The sequence below is a fragment of the Centruroides vittatus genome, unplaced genomic scaffold (genome assembly GCF_030686945.1).
Source record: "Centruroides vittatus isolate TY-2023 unplaced genomic scaffold, ASM3068694v2 contig_439, whole genome shotgun sequence".
In the NCBI taxonomy this organism is placed as follows: Eukaryota; Metazoa; Arthropoda; class Arachnida; order Scorpiones; family Buthidae; genus Centruroides; species Centruroides vittatus.
In genome coordinates, this window is record NW_027122239.1 from 2,237,998 (window position 1) to 2,258,215 (window position 20,218).

The 20,218-nt window shown below is 29.2% G+C and overlaps 1 protein-coding gene across 1 annotated transcript in view; it reads left to right on the forward strand.

The window, feature by feature from the left end:
- Tmtc2 (Transmembrane O-mannosyltransferase targeting cadherins 2) overlaps positions 1–20,218 on the forward strand; it is a 74,375-nt gene that overhangs the window by 44,715 nt on the left and 9,442 nt on the right. The window lies entirely within an intron of this gene.

Genomic DNA, 20,218 nt, shown 5'->3' on the forward strand with positions numbered 1-20,218 from the left:
GTCACGTGTAACTCGATGACGTCATTGTGTGAAAATTACACCAACTGGCGAGTGTAGAGTTACCAAGCACGAATGCAGAAAGCATGTAGAATTTGTTCTTCGTCACAAATTTAAAATAATAGTTACATTAATGTAAAAAGTAATAAATTTTAATATATTTAAGTACAATCAAAAATAACTGAAAGGGTTAAATTGGAAACATGGAGCCACGAGTCGTCTGGGTGACGACGACAAAATTAAAATCGACTGGCAACAGAGATTGCAATCTCAAAGAGTGGCGAGGCGACACAAATGGATTTTTTTTCCTTCTCTCATTCCTCCTTTTCAAAAGAGTGAAAGTTGAAAGATCTAAGACATGTACAATAAAGTAAGTATCATTAGCTATATACTTATGAATGACATGACAGACTAACACGCTTTTAGTAGAGATCTCTGTTTCGAATAACGGATGACAGCACTTAAGTATGAATTGAAATAAATTTTTGTTAAAATATTAAAGATAGTTCCATGTGACCCTAAGCAAAGATCATTTTAAAAAGTCCATGAACTGTTTTTAATATTTTATTTGCTTCCTTGGGGGATGAATGCTATGTGAAGTTTACTTTGATTTTTTCTATTAAAACGAATAAATACTGTAAATTTTATATTTTTGTTCTATCTTTTTCGATATAAAATTCGGTTTCATTTATTAACCGAGTTCCCTAAAGAAATATAGTTTTAAGATTATTTTTTTCCTACTGTTTGTATTTTTGTTTTTATTGATTTTTAGATTTATCAGTGTTATAATTAAACTTTTGAAGGAATATATAACGGCTGTACTTACAATTAGGTATATTTTACTTAATCGTAGACGAGTTATTTATTTTAAATTCATGCAGAATCAGACACTTTGGTTCTTGTTTTTTCCTATAAAATTAAAAAAAAACGATAATAATTATAAAAAAGGAAAGATTTTAAAAAGTACTTGAAAATATTATTTAAAATAAAGAATATATGAAAGAGTGAAACATATAAAATTCTTTCATCTCGCACGAGAGATAGAAATGTAGACTTCAATCGGAAATCGTTAGGTAGAACTTGTCAAATCACAAAAATACCGAATTCCTATGAAAAGAAAAAGAGGGGAATAGAAATAGCATGTAGATGTCAGAAGGGAGGGGTGAAAAACATTTTTCCGTTTGTCGCCGCACTAACGACGTGACGTCATGCGCCATAGGTAAGTACGCCAAGAACTGCCGATTCGATTGGGGGTGCCATTTGCGAGGGGAAAGTCGTTAGCTAAAACGAGTGGGACAAGTTTCACCTGGACAGGCGGAAGTTTCCGACAGGAGACCGAGGTATCAGATAGGTAGGGCTAGTGAAGGGAATGGGGGACGGGGACCATCCTCTGACTAGATAAGACGTGATGGATGAGCCAAAGTGAGATTAGGGTCTCGGGAACGGCATATTGGTAGCATGACGATGCGACTTCCCGAGCTCATTTATGTAGTTCTACAGCATGTGTAATGGCAGCTTTGATTAGGCACAACGGGTGCAGAAGTGCACTTCCTTTGAGTAAAGAATTACCCATTCGATTACGTGACGAGTCATAAGCTATTTTTATCGAATGCAATTTTAAAACTATTTTATACCTTTAAGTGCAAGAAATTATACGTGATTTTTTAATTTGCGAGGTGAAAAAATCATTATATATTACTAAGCGAAGAAATGCAGAAAATCGACATTGTAGAAACGAGTTTTTCTCCAGAAAGGATCACGATGTCTGCACTTTGCAAACAGAGCTAGGTCCTCCTGCTACCATAGACGGCTATTAACTGTAATTTTCTCCAAACTGGACAGGTGACATTCCGTGAGTATTCTCTGTCTTTCCCTGTTGCTTTCCCCCGCATCAACTTTCGAAAGGTTTCTACTCGCACAGACTTTTCGCCTTGTTGCTATAATTATAGTGAGACGGCTTGTGTCATGAGCACATTCACTTCCTTGCTTCGTGTTTGCTTGAAAATAAAGTTCCGGTCTGACATGTTTCTCCCCAACATAAATTGGCCGTAAGAATTTTGTTCTGCTTTTTTTCTCTTCTAATCAAAACCGTAACGTGATCGATACGTGACGAAAACAATCTACTCCTATCATGAACCTAAGCCTATATATATATTTAAAAAATAAATGGCCACATAATAGAATTTAAATATATATAACATAAGCTGAAAATGCATTTAATATATTATATAATTTATATCTAATTAACTTTCAAACTAGCCGTGAAGCAAACTGTTACATGCATTAATTGTTAGTCAAAAATGTAAATTAAGTTTTATGCATTTCTGGCTATTCGAATTTTTTATTCATACCGAAAATTGTTTACTTTAGTTCTTAAGTTAAATAAAATACAGCGTACTAACAAATTTTAATAGTTTACATTAGCATTTGAATCGTATCCTGTGTAATTACTGACTGAAATAAGCAAATTAAAATCCCACCAATGAAAATCTGCTCTTGGACTTCTTTCGAATGTATTTATAGGTGCAATAGCGAAAGCCTGTTTCAATTTAGATATTGCAAATTTACAACTATCAAGGGATTCTATTTCTCAGATAAACATCCAGAATACTGCATCTCACCCGCATCACTCTTAAAACCGCTATTTTCTAACCTGCACAATGTTTTATACGCTAATCAATATGGCAAATTCGATTTTGGTTTTCACTTGAATAATAGTAAGTTTAACTTTTGGCCGCATATAAAAATTTACTTATCTATCAAACATATTAAATCTGTCTAAACTTATATAATTATTGAAATTTCTTTTAATGGGATAATAAAAATAATATAAACAGAAATTTAGATAAAAAGCTTGAGTATATGTTTTTCTCTGGAAATGATTTTTACTTACTTAGCTTTTATAGATATTACACATATGTTCTAATAGACTTCTCATACTGTTATGCCAATCAATCATGCAAATCATGCATTAAAGATAGTCTGCATCTTATATTTTATATTTTTCGAGAAAATAAAAAAAACGTGTATTTTATTTTTAAAAAAGTAAAAAAAAAAGGTAGTAAAAATTGTTGTAGGGCAACTTGTATACAGTCTACGTGTTTTAATCAATCGTGTAGAATTTAAACTGTCTATACTACATTTATATTTGATCTCAGTAATTCATTTTCGGTAGCACGTAATTTTAATTTCTATTTTATCTAACCTCTCCATATCAATCATTGTTTCTAGTATGATAAAATCCATTCACTTACAATTTTTATTGTGCGCTTTATTTTAAATCCGTGTTCGTTCAAAATTTAGTCTTTTGGTTTCTTTCGGCAGTTTTGTTGTTACTCTAATTCAAAATATAAGCAAGAAGAGTTTTAATTGCTCCAGTGTTTCGAAAGACCAATTACTTCTTCACGAATACATGTAGTGATTGGTGTTTTTCAGTTGTACATCATTCATTTCATATTCATTGAATTTCTTTGCCAAGACGGATAAGCTGATCGATATGTTCATTAGATTGAATCGCCCGGTACCAAATTTTAACAGCTGCGTATAATTCCTTCAAGGAAACGAAAAATTTTTTCTTCTTCGACGCATTTAGACTATGCAGAAAAAGAAAACAATCAATAGCAGAAAAATACATCCCGAAACGGAAAAAAATACAAAGTATCATTACCTAACGAATCACCTACATCTCGGAGAACTTAATGTGAAGAAAGAAATATAATTAATTTATCTTATGTGTGTTATAAAGTAATTTAGGAATCGGAAATTGCCATACTCAGCATTCTTTGTTTACGAGATTAATTAACAAATGCTGAGATGAATAAACCTAACTTGTTAAATCGTTTACTTTAAAATTTATTAATTTTAATTTACGTTTATAAAAATAATCTTGTGTTCATTTACCACAGTTTGTCTTATTGTTACTGCATTGTATGAACTAATATATTTATTATTTCTATTGTACAATACTTTAAAAAATATCTTTAATTTTTTTAAAGTTGTGTGCTGCGAATCTTAATTTTGATCCAATGAAAGTAATGAAGTAATTATTGATGTTGCCCGTCCATGCTCGGCCATTAATTACAGCAGCTGCTAAAGATATGTGCCTGCCACACAAAACAAACACATCCAGTTTTCGGTCACTTGTAGACGGGAGGTTGGAAGACAGGGTGCACCTCGGTCCCTCCTCCTCCTGGATAGCTGAACAACACTTCCGGCAGGTCATTCCCGCCCTCATCCTTCAGCAGGATGAGATGCCTGAATGACGTTGATTGCCCTTCTCGCACTACAACTATCCTTTCTATCGATACAATATGATTACAAAATAACAATTATATTATCAGAAAGAAATGATTGTTGTTCTTATATAAGAATATCAGTGATTTGTTCATTATTTTACATTATCCATTAAACTGAACATAGTCTACACCCTCTTAATTCTGTTCACCTATCGTGAGATAGAATGGTACGTTCTAACGAAGATGGCAACATTCCCTTACCTTCTCTCGTGATTCAATCTGTCCAAGATAGAGAGGTGAGAATAATCGAATTTGTGGAAACTCGTGAGATCTTTGAAGATAAATTTAGATGCTTCTTCCTTTACGTGCTGCAGAACATCTGCAGAGTCTCTTCGCTATTTCAAATATGCAAAAATTGAAACAAATTTGTAAGAAAAGCATATATACTATATGTATTTAGACCTCTCTGCAAATCTTATAGATTTAACGTTTAAATAAGTTGAAAAAAACTAAATATAAAAACAGCACGAGTGATAAAAAGATATAACGGACAAGAATTCTATTCCATTCAAGATAAGCTCTTAGGACATCCAATACAAAATTACACTTCTTTTAGGAGTGGCACAAAATGTGCACAATTCAGATAATAGATTTTGTATTGAATCCTCCCAACGATATTTCTGGCAGGACACCACCGTTCTAATTGTCCGTATCGGCTGCAATGTCCAGTAATGTTGATTGATTAGTAGAGAAATCTTTGCCAAATAGCTATGTCTATATAGTCAAGAGAAGCGGAGAAAATTGGTCATTTTAGCTCTTCCAAAATGGATAAAGAAGTTCTCTCAGTGAGAGTAATTGAGGCTACAGCGTTGTTTTTCTCTCCCTAACATCAACAACAGTATAGTTGCCATTGATTGAAGATAGAAATGGTCAGCTATTGTCGAGAAACTTCTGTACGCTAATTTAAGTGTTGCATACTCTTCATATTATTAAGCAAACCGGCCTCATTAATATCATTTTGATTTAGTGTAATGTAATTTTCAATCCCTTTTTTACCTTCTCTAGAAATCTACGCTTTTAGAAAATAATTCGATAACCAGATTCATAAGTGTAACGTGTACTTTATGGACTTTGATGTTATTAATAATTAAATAATGTACTTGATTAGGTTATTTTTTAATATAATGGTATTTTAAATGATGATTTTTTTTCTTTTCTTTGCAGGTAAGTGGATTAAAGTAGTAGAATTTACGCTGTTATCTTTTCCGGGAGTGGTAATTATGTTCATAAAATAAAACTATATTTTTAATGTTGTTTAGATGTAAGATTGAATTTAATAAAAACCTATCATTTTAATATTAGAAGACAACACATTACATCATTAATTTGAAGTCTATAAAGTAGAAAAAACTAAACTTATAAAGACTGCTTTTTCTTTATTTCAATCTCATCAAATGATTAATATGTATAAATTTATTTTCATTTACACTCATGCTTTTCACATAATTTAATATTCTCCTATGTCTTTATCTATTTTAATTCCACTACAAACGTAAAATTATCCATGTAATTTACTATTAATTAAATTTTTTCCCACTCGATTTAAAATAAAGCTAATAATTTAACATTGCACTTAAATTGTCTCATTCAATCAGGCGAAACAATCTTTATAATTATATAAACACCAAGCCTAGGTTTATTTAATTTAATATTTCATATATAACCAATTTAGAACCTCTAACTGAAATTACAATATCCTGCTTTAGCGAATTAACAAATTTTTAATAGGCTATAGATACAAATTTTGAAAGAAAAAAAAACTTAGAAAAGTAAGTTAAAAATCTAATCACAGTTTTTAAACTTGGAGTTATGACAACCACTCAGGAATAGTTATCGATTAACCGGAGCAGGTTCAATATCTGTGAAATTACATAGTAGATTATATGAACCACTATCTACATTTTCTAAACGATCATCATATTCTGGTATTTGAGTAACAAGTTCCGCTTATCAGCAGCTGTGCAGGAGAATGAGGATTACAGTAAATTCTTGAATGTAACTTCTCTACTACTTCTAACCACACGTTTAATTACGTTGGAGTAAACAAACTCTTGACATGTCAAACACACTTACTACATTTTGCTGCTTAATGCTGAAACTAGATAGAGTTTCTCCTTATTATAGTCGGTTAAACTCTAATTTAATATTTTGGCTTATGGAGTTTTAATATTTTATTGGAAAAACTAACAAGTTTTTCTACTTGAAAATTTTACCATTAATAAAAAGTCGTTTTTCAAAATGATGTTGGAGGATATATGTTTTTTCCAATATATAAAATGTCGCGTTTTAGATTCATTTATCAATTTCTGTTTCTGCTCTAAATGTAATGACTCAGACTAAACTTTTTTGTTGTGTTCCTGAATGAATTTGTTTTAGAAATTTTATTTTTTTACTTACTTTTTTTCTTTCATCTTTTTTTTTATCAGTAAATATTTCCTTTAATCTCAATCGAGTCACTGTCTCAAGTTATATAAATAATATTAAATTCGATTCCTATAATTTTATTTTTCCAAAATTTCATTTTTGTTTCAGTTTCTGTAATATATAATTTCAATTTTAGAAAATACAATTTCAATTTATTAAAAATATGCAAAAAAAAAAAATTTCTGTTTTTTATTATTATTTTATTTTAAGCAATTTTTTAAAAAATGATTTAAAATATTTTTAAAATCTGATTTTAAAATTCTTATAAGCAAAAGTTAGAAGAAAATATTTTTAAAAAATTATACTTAATTTAATTATTATATAAGGCAATTTATGCGCTTTTTAAGATTAAAAATGTCCAAAACTAGACGAAGTTTTTCATTTGGAGAGCAGTATCTTGTTATTATAAGCTCATTTTCTGAACATGTTACCTTTATTAAAATTTTTTCTGCCTCGATATTTTTCTTTTGAACCAATTCTGATATGTTTTATGCAAAAAGCCAACTTGACAGAAGAAGACAAAAAAGAAAAAAAAAAGGAAAAAGAAAAAAACAGATTAAGCCAATTAAATAGTGTCATTACTGTAATCATTGTATCTCGGAGATTAAAGTATATCAAGTTAAAACACTTCATTTAAGACATTTCTTTTGAAAATATACAATAAGGATTTTATCTTTGGCAACTCAAGAGGAAAAAAATCTTGGTAAACATTTTATTTGGCTGAAGCTAGCCAAAATGTGCTCTCAACATAATCCCTGTAATAGATAAAACGAAGCAGTTACCCATGCGAAACTCAATTACCCATCTTTAAGGATTATTAAGAAAGAATTGCCCGGATCTTAGCATGGCCAGGACCGCCTGATCCTGAGTATTACTCACAAACAGACGTTGACAAACTCCACGACCGCTTGTACACTGCAGCCATTTGTCACCTCTGTCATTTCATCGCCTCGACTTTCCTCTTCACCTGCCAAGTCCATCTCGAAATAAACACGCTTGAATTTGTGTCGGACATTTACAAAATAGCCTCCATTTTATCATTACTTTTTATATTTTATCTCCTTTCGATTTTGTTTTTGTATAGGATTATAGGAAAATTTTAAATAAAATCTTAACAAATTGGATTCCTGTCATTTTATTAATAGTTTCTATGCAAGATAACATAATTTTAGATCAAGAATTTAAAAGTTAAAATATATTTATTTTAATACTTTATATATAGTAGAAGTAATGATAATTTAATAGTTAATGTAACTTAGTTATTATTTTTATATTGCCTGATCTCGAAACATTGAGTAAAAATTTATTATTTATACGTATAAACTACATAAAAATCACACTAATAAATTTTCTTTATATTTAGCTATTTAATTAAAAAGCTTATATATTTACATACTGGAATTATGAATTGAATTTTTCCTTCATAAATTTATTGTAAAGCAGATAATCCTTTCTAAATTACTTTTATTTTGCATGACATTTCCCTTATAAAAAAAAAATTATTCTAATAGATTTATATAAAATAATGCAAATTGTAATCTGTAATAATATATGTAAACGTATAAATTATACGAATAAAAAAGTAAACGACAGACTGAAATATTATTGACCTATCTAGTCTAATTTTAAATTCTATTTTTATTATAACCTATTTAAATATGCGTAATTTTAACGTTGAATAAAACTAGTATTTCTTTTTCTTTTTTTTAAGTTAATCATACACATATATTTCTTTACTTATACTATTTATAGTTTTCTTATTTTGCTTACAAATTCACTCTCTTTTGTTCTATCTTAACTTTCTTTATGGCATACTTTACGTGCTATTTTCTAAATTAATTTTTTTTTTTTAATTCTCTCACGTTATCTACTGATTCATCGTGTTTTTAATCAAAAAAGATTTCATTAACCCATATTTTGTAGAAGAAAAATAACATATTTTATTAAAGAAAATAATGGATAAGTGGAATATTTATCAATTAAATTATCTCCGATAATTTCTTATAGGCTATATTTTTTAGTGAATTAAATTAGCATAAATACCAGTTTTATCCATATTTTATGATATACTTCTTTTGAATACAGTATTTATTCAATATAACGTGTCGCAATAACCCTGTAAAAAAAAAAGAAAGAATCTTGTAAACGAAATCTTTTATAAAATAAGATAAAAAGAATTTTTAAATAATAATTACATGGCAAGTAATTTCTAAATAATTATACATATGTATATATATATATATAAAATTATTTTCATTTAAATTGTTTTAATTGGCACTATTCGAATGTAATTATAATAATAATAATAATAATAATAAAACAATTTTTATGATAAGGAGTAGAAAAGAATAAATTTGCACTTTACCATTTTGACCAGTGCCACTGGAACCATAAGTAATTCTATATTTCAAATTGGACAAATAAAATCAATGAAGTGGTCTAGGAGTAGATTTGTCTAGTCGCTAAAGGAAGCAGATCCCTTGGGATTAGGCAAAGAGAAACCTCAAAGGCTCCCCGCTGCCACCTCTCGCTGACTATATAGCTTGCTGAATAGACTGCCTCAATGCATCACCACTAACCTGATTGAATTAAGCCCATAACGTCTTTAGTCAATATGATGATTACCTGCCACTTTATTTTCTTGTATTTAGTTTTTATTCTATATTTAATAAATTAATATGATGTGGTTTTTACATTTAGCTTTTATAAAAAAAAAATCTTATAATTATTAAAAAGACTAAGGGTGTGGACAGGTAAACAAAGATGTAAGTTACTTAACGATATTGATAATAGAAGAATTATATCTTTAACCCAACCCACAGTAGCAGAACGGAATAGAATCAATGTGCTCCTAATTGGTTCGTTTATGGTTTAAGAGCTGTAATATAAAGTTTAGATATGAGACCCATTTGTCAAAAGCAGTGGCAGGCAGGGTTGGTTGACTCCCTTGGAGTGGGGAGTGTGCCAGACTTTGTCACTTGCACGATGGGGGTTATCTTACTTCCCTCTTCAGCTTTGTTAAGAATACGGCTGTCAGGTAAGTTTTACTCCTCCCACAGTTACCTTCCGACGATAGAAAGAGGGTGGACCAAATAGCGCACTGTAACAGTAGTAACTATAATTATTAATTTGTAATGCTGACCGATGTGGTCGCACCTGTCACCCTGTCGCTGAAGAGATGCATTGCAGTTGCTACTGGATTGAGTTCTAACACTTTTTTTTTTTTTTTTTTTAATAGTAACTAGTTGATTCAATTTATTTATTTTTAATCTTACAGATTTTTTCCATTTGAATGTAATATAACGTATGATAAAATTAAATGAGCTATATCCGATTTCAACTTTGTATAAAAGGATTTAAGTTTTGAAAGAATTTAAAGTTTGTAAATTATTATACAGTATATCATATACATTGCAGTAAATGGAATTAAATGTTTCTATATGCGGAACTATGTTTAAATCCTCAAAATGTTCGGAATTTAATTTTAGATTATTAGAAAATTTAATTCTGCTGTAATTTTCGGGAAATAATTACGGATAAAGGTCGGGATTGATGTTATGAATTCGTGATTCTGTTTAGCGTATGATTAAAGTGAATAATTTAACAAATTTCCAGGTGCAGTATCAAAGTTTATAAACCTTTTGAGATGTATTGAAAAGCAATTTACGTTGTAGCTAATAAATGGAGACATATTCCCTCAAAGCCGTCTAGCAATACTTTTCAATCACTCAAGGATCTGTCTCTCTATCCTTTTTTTCAGCTTTAATAAAAACAGAAAAAATGAAAAATTGAAGTGGGTGAAATCCGAAAATCTTATCATATCCAGAAAAAGATCTTTCAAACAGCGAAAAGCATCGAATCTCACAAGTCGATATCATTCTGGATAGATAGATATCATTCAGGTCTTTTCCTAAAAAGCCTTCGGAACTCCTTTATGTCCCATGTGACGCTAGCAAATAAGCATCCCACAACCAGAAAAAAAGACACCCAAGGAAAAGGAAAATATTCACAGAAACATCTGAAGCTATTCACGACTCGCAGTCGATTCACAATTCTCTTCCCGGAAGAGTTGTGTAGCGCCTGTGTAGAATAGCGGCATACAAAAGTATAGATGACATTTTTGAAGGAAAATATTGCCCAAAACTATGATTTTTAGGTACGCACTCGTAGGCGATTGATCCAGTAACACGATAGACAAGATTTTAGAATTCAAGATAGAATTAAAGTGAAAGAACTGTCAGTTAGCGAATGTACATTCTGATGTATCGCCTCTGCGCCAGTTCTCTATTTGAAGTCATTCACATCCAATATTGGAAAGCTGCCGATTTACACAAGAATTTCGAAGAGATTGGTATTTCCGGTAATAAAATTCCACATTTAAAAGGAAGTATATACATATAGTTACATAGGCTTATCGAATCCATTTCGGTCTAAAGCGCTATTTAGATTAGTACTCTCGAAGAATTTAAAAATGTGCTTTTTTTAAATACAAGTAAACATTCCATTTCTGTAGAATTTCGTGTTATTTTACAATTTACTAGAGCCATAAAACACACACACAGATGAATATATATTTAGTTTGAAAAATGTACTTAGATGCTGAAAAAATAAAATAAAATAATCTGTGTATGATGCCACTTTATCGTGTTTATTAATTATAAACTTTCTCGTGTAATTTGTTATAAGAAAAAAGCATTTACGCTTTCATTAGTACAGTGGACTTATCTTTCAGTAGCGAAACTATTTTTGAAAAGATATATAGCTAACGAATTTTCGCTTCATTACATCGTACTAAATTTAAACTCCTATAACAAAAAAGTTTTTATCTGTTAGAGTTTAATCTAAGAATAGAGCGGGGGGAGTGCTCTTCGTTAGCGTTCTAAGGTTTGTTTAAATCACAGATGTCCTTTGTTCTGAGCCTATTGTTCCAAGAACGGATGTCGTTTTTCCCCTTATAATGTTTTTATTACTACTTTTCGCTACCCTGAGGCAACTAGAACATTCCACGTATTCATTTGTGTATTAATATACCAGTCAATAATGTTTTAAACATTTGTAAATCCTTTCATTGTTTAAAGTTTGCAATGATAGTCTATATGCATTAGACTTACTGTCGTAATTTTCCTTTTTTTACTTTTTTCAGTCTTTTTATTTATATATAACTTATTAAGATATTTTTAATTATGAAATAGTCATTTATTTCTGAAAATGAACTTATTTTTATTATAAAAGTGAGATAAAAATCAGCGTGAAATTTCTATAAGAAAAGATGATTCCTTTTGAAGTAATAAAGTTGTCAGCTATTAATCTTCCTCTTGGATGCAAATATATATTCAGTATGCTTTTTTTCCTCTTGTCATTCACGTGTTTTCTGAATTTTTTAAAAAGATTTTTAGTAGAAGAGATTTTGTTTCATGATTCTAAATATATTTTCAACTTTACAACTCGAGAGAAATCAATTTGTTGAATTTTTTTCTTCCTCTGTTTTTCCTACAAGATTTTTCTTGTTGTTGTTGTTGCTGCATAATAGATGAAGTTTTTATGAAAAAAAAATGCAATGGAAAAATTTAAGCCAATCACGTTTAAAATTCATATCACATTATCATTAATCTGAAATTTGAATTTTTACAAAATTTCATCTTCTATCTTTCCATTTGGGTTTCATATTGATTCTTTCTAAAAATTTATAACTTTGTTTTTGGTGATCTCTTTAATATTTTGCCCTGTTTTTCCCTGCACAGCTGTTCGCTAACACAGCAACATTCGGATTTTTTTTTTTTTCAGGTTCTGAGTGTAAGAACGTAAACCTAGTAGGCCACTGTTTCTATGTATTGGTACTATTAATTAGTTTATATAAATTCTCATTTGTGAATTAAATATTTTTGTCTCACTTGGCGCCATCTGTTGCTGAAATTTAAATATGACTATAAATTAAACTAAAAGTACGAAGAAAAATATAAACATTAAAAAGAGAAAATATTCTGGAATAAACGCACCTGGGAACGTATGATATATTTCCATCTACAATTCCATTTTTATTATTTTTTCTTAGTTTTGTAGACATTTGCCGTGGACAAAGACGAAAGTAAACACTGTTTCTATCCTTTAAATCACTCCCGTCAGGCCTGCAAATATTCTACAGTTCCTTTTTGAAGCCCTAAAGAGTAGGATTGTCGAGATTCGCGTGGCAAATCCCTACTCTCTGTTTCTTCTTGGTTCACAAACTGTTACAAAACCTCCTGACACACTGTCACAGTAGCAGTACTCTAAAGAATGAAAAAGAAAAAAAAACAACAAAATAAGTTCGGTTAGAAACATCTATTAAAACTGAAATCGTCTTCATACATATATTTATAAGATCTACTGATTTAAATGTTAAACGATTTTATTTTTTCGATTGTTTCTCCTTATATTTTTTCCTTGTCGACGATTTAATAAATGTCCATTTTGTAATTTTTAAAAATACCAATTAATCAGTTTTATTTTAAACTAATTACATTATACTTCATTAATTATAATTCGGATACTTATAAGAATCATTAAATCTGAACTTGTATTTAATTTTAATAAATTAAGTATATATTTTAACATATATAAGTTACAATTTTATATCAGAATTATATACGTGTAGCCTAGTTATTTCATAGAAGAAAATAGTTTAAATCTGGTTAATTTATTAATATTAGTTGTGTTATCCAATTGCGTAAATCCTATAGGCCTAATATGAATCTTACAATTAACCAGAGCAAGAATCAAAAGAGGAAACAGAAAAATGCCCATGTTTTTTCTTTCCTTCCTGTATGATTGTGTATATAAATCTTTATTCCTATTAAAACATGAACTCTAAACCATAATTTAATATGGATTCATCTGCTGATTATTCGTAATTCATATGAAAATACAGTCGAGCATCCTTTTTCCTTACGAGTCTCCCTCTTTATGTAACTTATACATATACAAAGAAACAGATTCATACTGAACAAATTAAGTACGAATTTCCTGTAAATAATGTAAAATATATTTACGTATTTTGAATTATTTGTATTTGATTTAGAATTTTAGAACTTTTAAAATAAGATTTAAACATCGATAGTCTGTAAAAATAGACTGAGTCGTCGGTCATTGGCATTGGTAGAAGCAAATTTTGGAATTGTGGAAGTTTCCATTTTGGTGTACAAATACAAATATAATAATGCAACAAATATTCAAAAATCGATTGACTAGAAGAGGTGAAGATTCCGATGCCTCTCCTTGAATATATCTTTACAAAGCTCGATTAACATTGTCGATATGGATTCTAATTCAATTCAGAATGAAATGTATTTTCTTTTAAATTAAAGCTTCATATTTAATATATATTTAATTATATTGATTGCGGCATTGTTTCGTTTATTTAAAGAACATTAAATATTTAAAATTTGACAGTGTGTTCAATTAACGCTTTCATGTTTAATCATAATGAACTCTCCGCAGAATCGTCACTCATAAAGTTACAGTGATTTTACTTTAATTCTTTAATCTTACTTAGCATCATTTTTTCCTCCAAACAAAATAATAGGTTTTTGAAATTATCAATTTTTCTATAATTCCAAGTCCACATCTTAATTCGTTCCAATCCTTTTTTTTACTAGTAAGCATTTTAATTTATTTGACTATAAACTTATATCTGAATTTTGTCATGTTAAATCCACCCAACTGAAAAATTGATAGAGGAATAAATAGGTTCTTTGAAATTGCATTTTTGAAGGCAAACCAACTTAAATCTTTTTCTCCTCTTTTTATAACAAAAAACACAAAACTCCATTTTAGAAAAAAGACGATTTGAAAAAATCGAATACTCAAAACACCGAAAGCAGTACACATTACCATACATCGTGTTTTGTACAGAGAAAACGAGTGTTGAACTTTGCCTTTCGTTTCAACATATCTTCATGCTACATGCACCATTTCTTCGGTCACGTGTCTAATCGATCGTACTTCTCAAGCTGTGACGTCAACTATGACGTAACACCTTTTCTTCTGTTTGCTGTAAGAAAAAAGTCGACGTCGATACCAAGAAATTCTTCAATCGAAACATTGCCATGTGTGGCTTCTCTCACACAAACCTCTTCAGACAAAGAATTTCTATATTTTTTTTGGAATTACTTAAAGCTTAAAGAATATTTTTTCTTCCCTTCTATTATAAAATCCAAAAGTTTCCACCTTAATAGGGGGCATTAGTTGTATTTCAATTCGTTCTATCAAAGTAACAGACAAACAATTTTAAATTTAACATTATTTATTTATTTATTTTTTTAATGTTTTGTATAAATAATCCAAACCATTCCATTTGCTACATTTCTGAAACAAGAAAGATACCGATTTTCTTTTTTAAAAATAAACTTATTCTAAAAGAAAATTTAAATTATTAAAAACAAAATAATTCCTGCTTTTTACATTGCATAAAATTATGTGATTTAACTACATTTAAATAAGATTTTTTTTCACCTTATTTTTCCATCGACAAGGAACATCGTGTCAATTTTAAATGAATTAGATTTAAAATGGCATATTATGTATGAATAATTACAGTTCTACGTGTAAAACAGTCTCTTTGAGAATTCTTTTGTTAATTGAATCTGTTAGAGATAAATTGCTTAATTTAACTTCTCCTCCGAGAATTAAATCAAAGAATTATTTATTTTGGTAATCGTTAAATATTAAATTACTTGCATTTTTATGATTATGCATTGTTTATTTTAACATTATTCATAAATAAATTTATAAAATATATTGATATTAATTTTCCAAGAATATTTTAATTTGGAACACTTACAAGAATTATATAAATTTTAATTTTTTTTCCTCTCTTTACTTCTTTTTCGACTTTAATTAAGTTCATAAACTCGAGTAATTTGACGCGAGTTGTAAAATACAAGCTGATCCCCATAACTTGCTCCTCTCTCTCTCTCTCTCTCTTTCTCTCTCTCTCTCTTTCTCTGTCTCTCTCTCTTAAATTATGCTGAAAATAAAGTTTTTAAAGATTTGAATTTTCTGACATTTAAATTACTAATGAAAAGAAACGTGAGCTTGAAAATAAGTCTACAAGATTGGAATCTTGTATCATCATAAAGCAATGAAGGTCTTTTTCCTTTCGGAATTAGATATAGGACATCGTGGAAAAGGTTGCTATAGAAACGGAAGGGCATTGTAACACCAATGTATAGGCATTGTAACACCAACCTGCATGAATAACAAATACGACACGGGAACGAAACGGCATTGGACTACATGCAATACTTAATGCATAGCAATTTATTTCGAGTGGGTTGTTTGTTACTCCAAAGTGATGTGATCGGTATAGAAAGTCAGAGTTTGTGAAAATGTATGAAGCTGCTTGCATATTATACAGCACCGTGATAATAATAATATATATCTAACATTTGCTCATTTTTTTTATTCGCTATTTTTAGATTCAGTAGGCTTCTCTCTCTCTATAAAAGAAATAAAATTGTTTTGCGTTTGTTGAATTCTTTAAAAACAAGAATTCTATGGAAAAACTGCTTTCAATTATTCAATTTTTTAAATATTTTAGAATAACTGTTAAATTTAATATGTTTATAAATAAATAAATAAATAATATATACTTAAATTTTATTTTATAATTTAAAAATACATTTTTATAGATGAATTGAAAGTTTGTTCAATATATTGATATATATATATAAAAAAAAAAAAGTATGTTGTAACAAATGATTTTTCCGCACAGTGATTCTGAAACAGCTAATGGAAGTAGCAATGAACTGTTGTGTGGTTAAGCTTCTACAGTTACCTGCTAAGCATCGCTTTTTTTTCCTTCCTCCTCCTTGGTTTACTCAGCCCAATAGTTTATAAAAGTATTGCTATCACTCGATAGTTAAGAAATAATTCTTCGCAGATTAGTATCAGTTAAATTACTATCTTTTCATCTTCAGTTCAGGCTGCAGCCTCCGAAGAGAATATGATTTATGAGTTTTACAAAATGAATATATTCTTTGTTTATATAATTCTTAGTTTTGTTCGTCTGACTTCCGCCCCCGCCTTTCTTAACCGTGTGGGATACCCCAATGATTTATAAGCAAGTAGGGAACGGAATAAGGTCGCGATGGAAAGCCTCTTTCCAGGGGAACTCAACCGATTTGTCATCGTATGTTTCAGCTGACTTGGAAACAGAGGAGAGGTGGAGCTGAATACGTCAGCTCTGCTACTTAACGTTCCATAGCTGGGACTAATTGTCTTTTAGGCTTCCCATATTAAGCCACTTAGCAACCTGATGCCTAATCACAATTTTTTTCCCTTTAAAATTCAGGTACAAAAATTCTTGTACTAATCTATTTAATTACATTTAATTACAAGATAAAAATTTATAGTTTGTCAAGAGAATGCATAAATTTTTAATTGATAATTTAATTTTATTTTCCACTTTTTTAATAATAGCGTATCAATTATATTAAACGCTTTAATAAATTAATAGAAAAATATATGATTATATTAATTCGCATTTTTTTAAAATAGTTAATTTTTCATGGTTAAGTAGCGTGACGGATATACAAATCATATTATATAAATTATAGTTTGTTAAAAGTGTTATACTTTTGGATAAATTATAAATAGTTAGTTCGGCATGTTTCACTAAAAATAACTAGTTTTATCAAGAGAATTGTCATAACAAATAATTATGAAATAAATAGAAAATTTTCTTATAGAATACATTCGTATAAAATAAATTTGAAGTTTTATAAATTAAGAAAAAGGTCTTTATGAAATTATGACAGGTGATTTACCTAGAAAAAGACTAGTGAAAAGAACTCAGCTTTTGTTAGAAATGACATTGTGCTTAGCTGTATTGCAAGTGACGTAGAAGTACCATCCCTGATTGGTGAATACGATGATAGACATTTCAACAAAGAACGTATGTCACCTATTTAAAGAGAATAATAAGTTATAAAAGGAAAAGAGACTAATTATTTACTATTCTCTTTAATTTAGTCGGAAAGAAGGTTTTGTTCAGTTTTGTACATGGTCAGTGAGTTGTGTGATTTAGTTGAAAATTAAAAAAAAAAAAAAGAAAAAGAAAAAAGAGCATTATAGTGGTAGTCACAGACACAAAAGACACTATAAATTGCCAATTTATCCTGATGATACGAGTAAGAAAAAGGGATTCGGAGTTTTATTTTTAAAATCAAAAGAATCAATTCTTAAATCAGTACTTTTATCTTAATTAAATTTTAAATAATAAACCATATCTTCAATTATTAAATAATTTAATTTTCATGATTTATTTGTTTTATAACTTAATTTTTTAACGACCTGCTTCATGTCATATCTTTACATTGACGTGCCTTCCATTAATATTTTAAAATCTTATTAAAAACACAGAGTAAATTATTATCACATGGCAGATCTAATCAAATTATACCAAGGTGAAAATATATTAATATAAATTTAAACTCTGTATATAAGCTTGCTATTATTTTATTTACAGATATTTATTAGATATTTATTATGACAAAGCATCTAATTGAATTTAGTTTAATTATAAATAAACAAATTTTAAATATGCAAAAAATGATATGTTTATTCGGTATCATACAGTAAGTTTTATTTTATATTGAAATTTTAAATTCTGAACGGTACAGTTTTTTTATATTTTATTGTTTACGTCAATCCTATATAATCTACTATCCTAGATACAGTACACATCTCATACAATGTTGTTCCCATAGCAACGATTTCTCAGGAGAGTCATAATGGCATCCAGCAGGCATGATTGTCTGGCGGTGCTTCCTCATTGTCAACAATGATAGTATTACCACCATTTGCTAAGCAGCGTAAATGGCGAATGAATAGATATTGTAAACTAAATGATGTTTCTATAAATTGCACTTTAAGTTTAAATGCCTTTATTTCCTTATTATTACGCTTTTCTTCGTTGTAGGGCTTATAAATTTTATATCAATATCTAAAGAATTTTTTAAATAAGTCACAAAAATATTTTTATACTCAGCTTTTTAAGTAAACATTTATTCATCACGTAATATGTCAACGACTTCCCTAAGGATAGTAGAAGAAATTCAAAACATTACCGTATTACCCACTGACAGGATTTTTTTTTCTGTGGGTAAAAGATTAAGTGTTAAAAGATCGTAATAAATCTTTGATCAAGTGATAGTTGTATGTAATTTATGACACAAAAAGTCTAGTAATTATTTAAAGATTTAGAAATATTAACTAAATTTCTAATTTCGAAATAAAATTACATATTGGGATTATATATCTACATCTTTTGTCAAAGAAAGGTGTCTTGGCATCTATTCATGTCACAGAAGAGGCGGTTCTTTGCACACATCTACAAAATTTACATGCAATGAATAATTCAGTTAATTACTGCTTCATGTTATTAAGTTCAGTTCATTTGTTAGCTACTTTAAACGATAGAGAAGATAGAACAGAGTAATTAAAATGATTCAACTATCTTCCCATAGAGACTAGAACAAGAAAAATGCCTTTTTTCCTTCCGTTAAAAATTTTATTAGAAAATCCAATAGAAATGCAGACTTGTAATAATCTTGTTTTGAAAATGTTAAGCGATTCCTCTTTTTGTCACTTTTAATCAATTAGAATTAAACTCGTTTTAATTATTTTTTTTTCTATTTTTAAATTATATCGGACTCAGTGCCGAGAATTAATTTAACTAGTTTAATATGAACATTTTCATTTGCCTAAATTAGGTTTAGGCAACTTCTGTATTTAAAATTTCAAACACTGTCACTAACTTTTAATGGAAACTGAAAATATCTATCTAAATTCATTTATCCCTAACAAGTTCAGACGAATCGGTATAGATGAAAGGTTTTTAATTATCAATGATGCGAGATTTGACTGAAAGATTAATTTTTCGATCAAATCTAAATAAACCTGAATTGGGATATTGCATGTCTCATAGATTCAACGCCATTGTAAATTGTAAAATTCAAATGCTGGGAAAATATTTCTATATCTGATATAAAACGAAAAAATACGAAAAATATTCGATAAATATATGATCCGTTAGAAATGTTTTCGCAATTCTCAAAATGCATACTGCCAATATAAATTGCAATCTAAAAGAAATATATGACGCGCGCGCATACACACACACAGGCACAGACACTGTACCTATATGTCATATATAAGGAATGCAAATATCTTATTTTTATCATAAAAACATTACTGTAATAAAAATAGAAAAATTCTCTTCAAACAAAAATTCCCTTCAACCAATCCTACCTTAGAATCGACTCGTTATATAAACGGAAGTGATATTTGTCTCGCTCTCACTCTACAACTTCCGGTGACGTCATGGATCTCGGTAACGAGTTTTGCCGCCGGGAAAGAAATGACGATGTCGATATGACGTCATCAGACTCTTTTCCATTGTTTTGGCTTTGGGCAACGTTCTTATGTTTCAATCAAGAACTAGATTCGATGTTTGAGGATGGATA